This window comes from Acartia tonsa, chromosome 6 (assembly GCF_053477335.1).
Source record: "Acartia tonsa isolate MP-2025a chromosome 6, ASM5347733v1, whole genome shotgun sequence".
Taxonomy (NCBI): domain Eukaryota; kingdom Metazoa; phylum Arthropoda; class Copepoda; order Calanoida; family Acartiidae; genus Acartia; species Acartia tonsa.
This window is the reverse complement of record NC_137265.1, coordinates 39,327,105-39,337,817: the sequence shown is the minus strand read 5'-3', so window position 1 is coordinate 39,337,817 and position 10,713 is coordinate 39,327,105.

The following is a 10,713-nucleotide window of genomic DNA, read 5'->3' as shown; positions in this document are numbered from 1 at the left end:
AACGAGTGTTCCAAAGTTCAGTAGGGTAAGGTTTTTTAAGAACCCACCTCAGATCTAGAAATTATTTATTTGAATTAAGCAATTATAGACAGCTCTCCTTTAATATTAACATGAAAAAATCAAGGGCCTGGGCTGCCAAAACTGGTGTCAGTTCTATGATTATTATTTTAATATTCATGGAAAGTTATCTGTAATACGATGCTATACAATACATTACATGATTTTTTTAGGTTCTAATCCAGCGAGTATTAATCGGATTCGAAGCCATAGTTGAAATTTTCTTTATAGTTCTGTAGATCACCGTTTTTCTCCACCTTATTTTCAAAAAAAGGTCTACCTTGCATATGCAAAGCATCACATTTAAGTGGTAATAAGAGGTACAATTGCATAAAGGGCATATTTGTACAAATGTCTTTTTTCGGGCTTGTATCAGTTTTCTCTCCATTAACCTATCCTCCTATTCTTACTTGTTGACAACCACAACTTTGATCCGAACAGTTTTAGGTATTCTTTTATTTGAATTCCTGAGCAAACAAATATTTTTTTTCAGGGAGGGGGGGAGACATTGGGCTGTTTATTACACAAGTCCCAAAGTTTTATAATAACGTTTTCTTATTCGTTGGCTTGACAACTACGGGGGCTTTAATGAATTTTGACTGGTTGTTTCATTAAGTTGAGTGTCAAAATGTTTTAACCACTAATTGTAATATCTACAGAAGGGGGAATTTGTACATCAATTTATTGGCCATTGTCTTATCCCTTTAGATCCCTGATTTTTTTCAACACTGTCCTACAAACAATATTACAAATCTTCACAGATGATTTGAGCTAGATTCAGTTTTTTCAGGAGATAAAAAAAATAAGTAAGATATGTTAAGTTCATCAAACGTAAGACTTATGATGACTTCTGCATAATGCTTTTAAAAAAGTTGATTTATTCACAAGAATTAAAAACTAAATTTATTGTATTTTTTAACATTTTATTGAAAGGAAGACAAATTAATATAAGATTTGTATCTTTTTACTATGGAAAAAACATTGAGAAAAATACTTAATAAATACTGTAATTTGCTGTTTTAAAAAAACAAACATTTTTTAGTTCAAGAAAACTGTGTTAAGACATATTTTCCTCCACTTACGCAACATATTTTTATTCAAATAACCAATAACAGAATTTACCTTAAAATAGCACAAAAATGTGCATGGATACATGTTTTCAAATTTAATTGATGTGCATATCTGTAATTAACATTTATATTTTAAAAAGTTATGCCTAATTTCTTGTGATTCCTATTCTAATGTGTCGTTTGAAATTTAATTGTCCTAGTTATTCTAGTTTTGAAAAGTAATTATTCATTCTGTGAAAAATATAATCAAATTGTATCTTTTTATATCTATTTATTTACAATATTTATGGTCAAATTAATTTTATTGCATATTTTGCCATTTCAGTCTAAATAAATAAAACAAAAAATGATGAAATTATTTATTAAATGATATAAAAATCTTATGTTATTGTTCTATGTTTATTGTTGGAACACATTTTGTAGGAAAAAATATTTTCTTTCAGAAAAAATGTTTCGAGCCTTACCAAGAGGTTCTGTAGATTGACGTACATACGTGTCATAAATGTAAAGTAATTTCGCCTCACAAAGGCTAAAATATAACAGGACTAGTAGGAAGCATCTCCAAAAAGCATTACATTATCGTTCTTGTAGTTAATGAGATATTTTACATATGTTTTAATGATGGATAAACAAATCCTCGTTTTCCTGGATATATAAGAAGCTTCACTGCAAAGGAGAACCATATCGGTTCAGCTGTTAGTCAGATCTTTCGCTACAGACAAAAAAAAAGCTTTTCACTTTATATAATAGGACCAGGTTATAGACCCTTAGCCTCAGAAGGGTAGAAGCAATGTTCTCGATATTGGGGTTGAAATAATTTAAACCATGAGGTATGTCACCTAAGAAAATGCAACCTTATTTGTTCAGCTGGTGGCGACAGTTTTTAAGGACGAACGAACAGACAGACTAACAAACATCGGTCTACTTTATTTTACCTAAAAAGACTTTACAGGATTTTGTAGCAAGGTTTTTTTGTGTGTCCTGCTCTTGCCAACCATTGAACTGATATGGTTCTCCATAAGTCTTAGGGTGGTTTTAGGCCATTTTCTGCCAACTCCTTCCAATTCAAATAGAGATCCTGTAGTTAAAAATAATAAATATGAAGAATTGATAAAAATTGTGTATGCCATGCATCTGGTATTTAAATGATGTTTGGAATGATATTTTTAAATCAGGGATGCAGGGATAGGACAAAGGACAAAAAAATACCTAATTCAAATTGGAATATTCTTACTTTTGTAGCTGATCCCCCTTCCCAGAAATAAATATTTTGTATTGGTGACTTTTGTTTTTTTTGCAAATCAGATGAAAATTTTGACATATCACACCAAATATCTGCGTTTTAACCCCCCTCACTCCTTAATAAAATATTTTCGCGGGACATTTCTGTTCCCTACACCCTATGCAGTATTGGAACCAGATATGTGTGTGTATGCAATTTATCCTTGCATTGAAAAAATGTGCATAAACCAGGGGAAAAGGGATAGGATAATAGTGCAAAATAATATGGAAATAAGGAAAAATATGTCTAAAATAAGTGCAACAATAACAGTTAATACCAGGTGCTAAATTTTTTTTTTAGACAAGTTAGTAAATGTTATTTGAAAATTGTAGAAAATTCTGCAATAAGTAAAGTTTTTCAGCAAGGGATATATCATCTGAAGGAAAACTAGTTTTCCAAAAATGCAAATCAATATATTAACAGGAAATATCAGTTTGATTGGCTAAAAAGTTGTTCACCGAAAATCATTTTTACTTAGTTTTACTCATTTAATAGGAATCAATGACATAACAAAACGGTCATATTTGAAAAAAGATGGGCATTTTTTTGCTATATTCTGTAAAGCTGGCTGCAAGCTTCCAGTCAAATACGCTTATTAGGTCGAATTGTTCTTAATTATGAAGTATAGTATAATTAAACGCATAATTAATAACAGTTTGACCTAATAAGCGCAGTTGACTGTAAACTTGCTCCCAACTTTAAGGAATATTTTGCGCCAAATTTTCCATTCTTTCTATTTCTGATAGGAACACGTGCAACCAGGGATTGAAATGGGACTGTAAATTTTTCTGCTACCCAAACTTTTAGAATCACGCTCTCTCATTCATTGGCTTAAAAACATTGATTAGTTGGTTTAAACTAGCAGAGTCCAAACCAATAATTTTAATTTATAGAAGGGTTAAATTGATTATCATCTTTTGAGAGTATATTAATTTATATTCCATTGTCTTATCCCCCAAGATCCCTCCATGCACAAAACAATTCAAAAAATCCTTTATCGATGTTTACTTTTTGGAACCCGACACATTGATCCGTTTCCAAAAATTGCAGTGTTGTACACTTATTTTGGGTTACCATGGATTTGTCCGATTACGTTGCAAAAACCGGCATATTTAATATGAATTAAATCTGTATAAAAATATATGGCATTTATAATGGCTCTGCAATTGGGTTAATGTTTTATGTAGATCTATATTGTTTTCAATTATCATTTTAATTTTTTGTTTTCAATTAAAATATCTTTCATACTATATGTTCTGGATTTCATATTATAATGTGTGGCACTCCGTAGGTGCTATTTACATACATCCGTATTTCCTACAAATATAACATTTTCCTTAGAATACGGGTTCTAATTCTTTTCCAGGATTTTCAATTTTTTTCCCGGAATATAAAATGTAAGAAAGAATTAATCTTGTAAATAAAAATCCAGTTGATGTGTTTATGAAACAGATGTACATTTGTATCTCTACTGTTTTTCAATAAAAAAGGATGACAACATCCATAAAAGCGAAGCTCTGAAACTAACATTAATATTTGTAGAGTGTCAGATCTGAATAAGCAGAAAATAATAAGTCTAAGCAAAATTTTAAGTATATTTGATACAAAACTTCTAAAACAGAGAATACTGTTTGAAGACATTTTTGGACTTGATTATAGAGATGCTTTGCTTATAACATTCTACTTTGCTGAGCTAACCGTTTTGGAAAGACGGACCCTAATTATAGAAAATCATTGTTTTAAAAATATTTTTTTTACAGAAAAATGCTCTCATAGCTTTTGTGAAAGCAAGAATAAAATGACAGAGTTTTAAACAGTGATCAACGTTTCGAATAACGAACACATGGCCACTTCAGTATTTTTTTTAAGGGATCACAAATTTCTAAAATTTCGTTTATTTTCGTTCTCAGGGAGGGAAGTGTTATTAGACTGCAAATTACACTGGTACCCAAAGTTTTATACCCATATTATCTTATTCTTTTGCTCAAAAGCTTTTGGTACCTTTGATTTGATTTGATTTGTCTTTCCAAAATAGTAGCGTCCAAACTTTGCAACGACTAACTTTAATTAAGGGATAATTTTCTTTATCACTATTGGGGATATATAGCGGCTTAGTTCTGAAAACAAAATCAGATTTATATTTGAATTATTAAATTTTAGTCTATGCGTAGTTAACTTTAAAAAAAAAAGTTATCACTTTACCAATGACAATTACAGATAATTTATTGCAATATTTCAATGCTAGCAAAGACAGAATTTCACAATGACCTTAAAAGTTTATTTTTATTGTTCTTAATTTCTTTGTCTTTAAAAAAATTTCTTTTTTAATAAATCTTTCCTCTATAACTTTGTTGACTGAGAAATATGGGAATAATAAGATGCGAATATATATTATAAATTTGAAATAAGTCCTGTCAATCCTTCTTCTCAAATTTGTGCATAGGATATCAGGAGAATTAATCATAGTAGCTAGCATTGGACCACACATATCCCCCCTTTTTTTTGAGGGGGGGGGGAAGTGAGCCACATAAAGTTTCACCCCGTGATATTTTTTTGCTAACCCCCCCCCCAAAAAAAAAAAAAAAAAAATTGGGAAAGGAGATTTTTTCCCGAGGAATGTTTATGGTTCGATACTCCAACAAATAACAAATTCACCAAGGAGGGAGGGGACACAAGGCAATATCTATCCCAAATTTATATAACAACGTTATCTAATCAGTTAGCTTTATTTTGTCACCGAGAAAGGACACACCATTTTTTTTACTCCCCAATATCCTACAACTTAAAGTGAAAAATGTCTAACAAAGTGCTTTTTAAATCAAAATCTGATATTACTAATTTTTTCAATAGTGAAGCTAACCAATCTCGCGAAATCAAGGATGGTGACCTAACAAATATTAAGCAGTTGAAGCTTAATAATCTTGAAGAAACATTACTTAATTTCTGTCTGAAAGCAAATCAAAAAATCTTTGAATTGGGTAAGTCTATGGAAAACCTAAAAAAGCATAATGGCTTGGGAGAAGGAGAGGAGGGCGTGGGAGGAGGTGCAAATGCTTCTGGTAACGGAGGAGGAGAGAGGAGCTCTAATTCTCAACAAGAGAGAGGTAGGGCAAGGGAGAGAGAGGAGAGGGGGCGTGAGGAGTGGGATGTATCCAGCAACTTCAAGCACAAATTTAATAGACTTAACAATAGATTAGACTACTTAGAGAGTCAAGTCGATGAAAACGCAACTCGCCTTAGAAAAGGAACACTGATTTGTTCCTCCTCTAGCAAAGAGGGACATAGCCTACTACAACCTATTATGGCCAGGAGTAATGGTGCAAATGTTAGTACCAACAACAAATGCACAGAGGACGAACTTGTTCAAGTCTTGGAGCTAATACAGAAGAAATATAGGGTACAACTTGTACCCTCCAATATATCAGCCTCTCATTGGCTTCCCAATGGTTCCTTTATTATAAGATTTAATGATAGAGGAATTAATTCACCATGGCAGAAGCTGGTGGAGGCCATGGCTGAAGGAGGAGACAGGAATATCAACTTATTCCTAAACTTCAACCTCACCAGGAAGAGGTTGTCTTTACTGGCTGAAGTGCGAAGATTCAAAAAGGAGAAGAAAATAGAAAAATATGAGGTCAATGAAAATGGCCAAATATCCATCAGAGTGAGGAGCAAATGGATGAAAGTAACTCAACATTATTCAAAAAAGACTGACATTCAACCAAGTGAAATGATTTACACATACTCTAATTATAAACTTCAAACAACTGTAGAGGATTTGTATTCTCGCTCGTAAATTGGTATATAGTTATAAAGTTATGTAGATACTACTGACACTCTAAATTATTTTCTCTGTTATTTGTTTTACAATACAACACACACACACACACTCACGCGAGCGTCTCCTCAACATAATCACATTACACTTCCCCTTACACTTTTTTTTACTCAAACGCACACGCACATAAAATTCCTCTTTTCTTTACCACACGCACGCACACGCACGCACACATACATTTATAATTATATACTCACACTTACATTTATTTGTATTTCTAATTTTTTTATCATTTATAATTTAATTACAATGTTTTTGTCAATCACTAAAAGTTTATTTTTTCTTAGTAAAATGGCTTATATTCTACTTTTCGTTTTGTTAATCGTTAATGTTTTTTTTCAAACATTTATTCTACTTATGGTTTTTATTCTTTTTCTTAACCCTTACTTTAAAATACATTTTTTTGGATATCTTTTGCTTAAAATGTTTTATAAATGGAGCAAAATAGGATTCTGAATTTTGAATTAAACAGTAACTTTTTCTCAATTTTAAATAATGAAACGATAAATGAAGATTTATTATTTAATCCATATGAAAATATTGATATAAAATGCCAATACTTTGATATTTGTAAAGTTATAAACCACTTAAAATCAAAGAAAGGTTTAAAAATTATAGGTTTAAATATTCAAAGCCTTCAATCAAAATTTATTGATTTTCAAGAATTTGTTGATGAATTCTTGAGGCAAGGTTGTTATCTTGACATTATATGCTTAGGGGAAATCTGGAATATAAAAAATGATGATTATGTTAAACTAAAGGGGTATGATTTTATATACAAATGTCGATCTCAATCTAATGGAGGTGGGGTTGGTATATATATAAAAAAAAGGTATTGCATTCAAGGAAATAAAAGCTTTATCTAGATTTGAGGAAAAAATAATTGAAAGTTTAACCTTAGAGATTAGTATTGGGAAAAATGATAAAATATTTCTAACAAACGTCTATAGATCAAATTGTAAACATCCTAATCTAACTGAAAGTGAGCAGTTAGACAGGTTTATCAACTTGTTCTCTGACTTACAAGCAGATCTAAATAGCCGCAGATACCCTTCCTATATTATTGGGGATTTAAATTTTGATCTATTAAAATTTGAACAACATGATAAAACTAGATCACTACTTGAAAATAGCTTTGCAAATGGTTTCTTAGAATTAATCTCATTGCCAACTAGGATCACTCATACAAGTGCTACTCTCATAGATCATATTTATACCAATGATAATAAAAATAAGTTTGAGTCATTTATTATTACAGCAGATATTTCTGATCATTTCCCTACTTGCACTATTATTCTTGACAAAGTTAAAGAGTCTGGTCCTGTTTTTATTCAAACTCAAAATTTTAGTGAGGAAAATATTTCCTCTTTTAAACATGATATGTTAAATGCTGATTGGAGTTCTGTGTCTAATAATTACAGTGCTCAAGATGCATATAATAAATTCTATAGTATTTTTAATGAGTCATACTCAAGACATTTCCCATTTAAAAAAGTTAAACTAAATAAAAATATTCATAAAGTTGAACCTTTTATGACAAATGCTTTGCTTAAATCTAGAAAGACAAAATTTGAGTTATATGACATTAAACTTAGAGAACCAATTCAAGAAAACATTTCTAAATACAATGAATATAGAAAATGCTATAATAAAGCAATTAAAACAGGAAAAAAATTGTATTTTCAAAAATCTTTTGAAGAAAATAGGAATGATTTGAGAAAAACATGGTCAATATTAAGGGAAGCAATAAGGAAGCAAAATGACAAAAGTTCAGTCATAACTGAAATTTTTAGTGATGGGGTTTGCTATAAGGAGGGGAAAGATATTTCTAACAAATTTAATGAATTTTTTACAACCATTGCAGATGATATTACAACTAAAATAAATCCATCAGATAGAGACTGCACTTATTATACCACTGCATCTGACTCCATATTTTCATTTACTCATATTCAGCCTAAAGATATAGTAACAATTGTAAATGGTCTAGAGTCTAAATCAAGCCAAGACATGCTAGGTGTTTCTAATAAACTTATGAAAAAAATCATTGAAAATATGGGTATAGTCCTTTCCATGACATCGCTCCATATGGGGCGATGATTTTCTATAGCTCCTTCAAGGAGCTATAGCATAGCCTCTTATCATATGGAGCGATGTGATAGCCCCTTTTAAGGAGCGTTCATATCGCCCCTTATGATAAGAGGCTATGCTATAGCTCCTTCATGGCCTCTTAATAGCTCCTTTAAAGGGGCGTTCATATCGCCTCTTATGATAAGAGGCTATGCTATAGCCCCATGATGGCTCCTTTATAGCCTCTCCATCGCCCCTCCGTAGTCCCTTACCTTAATTTATATAACAACCCACTTGATGGCCCCTACATCGCTCCTCCATCGCCCCTTCTCCAAATTTATATTACATTGTACTTTGATGGCCCCTACATCGCTCCTACATCGCCCCTTCATCGCTCCTACATCGCTCCTTCATCGCTCCTTCTCCAAATTTATATTAAATTGTACTGTGATGGCCCCTACATCGCTCCTACATCGCTCCTTCTCCAAATTTATATTAAATTGTACTGTGATGGCCCCTACATCGCTCCTACATCGCTCCTTCATCGCTCCTACATCGCCCCTTCATCGCTCCTTCTCCAAATTTATATTACATTGTACTTTGATGGCCCCTACATCGCCCCTCCATTGCCCCTCCATCGCTCCTACATCGCCCCTCCATTGCTCCTTCATCGCTCCTTCTCCAAATTTATATTACATTGTACTTTGATGGCTCCTACATCGCCCCTCCATCGCTCCTACATCGCCCCTCCATCGCTCCTACATCGCTCCTTCTCCAAATTTATATTAAATTGTACTGTGATGGCCCCTACATCGCTCCTACATCACTCCTACATCGCTCCTACATCGCTCCTTCATCGCTCCTACATCGCCCCTTCATCGCTCCTTCTCCAAATTTATATTACATTGTACTTTGATGGCCCCTACATCGCCCCTCCATCGCTCCTACATCGCTCCTTCATCGCTCCTTCTCCAAATTTATATTAAATTGTACTGTGATGGCCCCTACATCGCTCCTACATCGCTCCTTCATTGCTCCTACATCGCCCCTTCATCGCTCCTTCTCCAAATTTATATTACATTGCAACTTGATGGCCCCTACATCGCTCCTACATAGCTCCTCCATCGCTCCTCCATCGCTCCTTCATCGCTCCTACATCGCCCCTTCATCGCTCCTTCTCCAAATTTATATTACATTGCAACTTGATGGCCCCTACATCGCTCCTCCATCGCCCCTTAATAGCCCCTTACCTTAATTTATATAACAAAGCTCCTATATGGCCTCTCTATCGCCCCTTAATAGCCACTTAATTTAATTATATAACATTGCCCCTACATAGCCTCTCCATCGCCCCTTAATAGCCCCTTACCTAAATTTATATAACAAAGCTCCTATATAGCCTCTCCGTCGCCCCTTAATAGCCCCTTACCTTAATTATGTAACATAGCCCCTACATAGCCTCTCAATCGCCCCTTAATAGCCTCTTACCTTAATTTATATAACATAGCCCCTACATAGCCTCTCCATCGCCCCTTAATAGCCCCTTACCTTAATTTATATAACATAGCCCTACATAGCCTCTCCATCGCCCCTTAATAGCCCCTTACCTTAATTTATATAGCATAGCCCCTACATAGCCTCTCCATCGCCCCTTAATAGCCTCTTACCTTAATTATGTAACATAGCCCCTACATAGCCTCTCCATCGCCCCTTAATATCCCCTTACCTTAATTATATAACATAGCTCCTACATAGCCTCCCCATCGCCCCTTAATAGCCCCTTACCCGATTTTATATAACATAGCCCCTAAATAGCCTCTCCATCGCCCCTTAATAGCCCCTTACCTTAATTTATATAACATAGCCCCTACATAGCCTCTCCATCGCCCCTTAATAGTCCTTTACCTTAATTTATATAGCATAGCCCCTACATAGCCTCTCCATCGCCCCTTAATAGCCTCTTACCTTAATTTATATAATCCTTACCTTAATATATATAACATAGCCCCTACATAGCCTCTCCATCGCCCCTAAATAGCCCCTTACCCTAATTTATATAACATAGCCCCTACATAGCCTCTCCATCGCCCCTTAATAGCTCCTTACCTTAATTTATATAACATAGCCCCTACATAGCCTCTCCATCGCCCCTTAATAGCCCCTTACCTTAATTTATATAACATAGCCCTACATAGCCTCTCCATCGCCCCTTAATAGCCCCTTACCTTAATTTATATAACATAGCCCTACATAGCCTCTCCATCGCCCCTTAATAGCCTCTTACCTTAATTTATATAATCCTTACCTTAATATATATAACATAGCCCCTACATAGCCTCTCCATCGCCCCTAAATAGCCCCTTACCCTAATTTATATAACATAGCCCCTACATAGC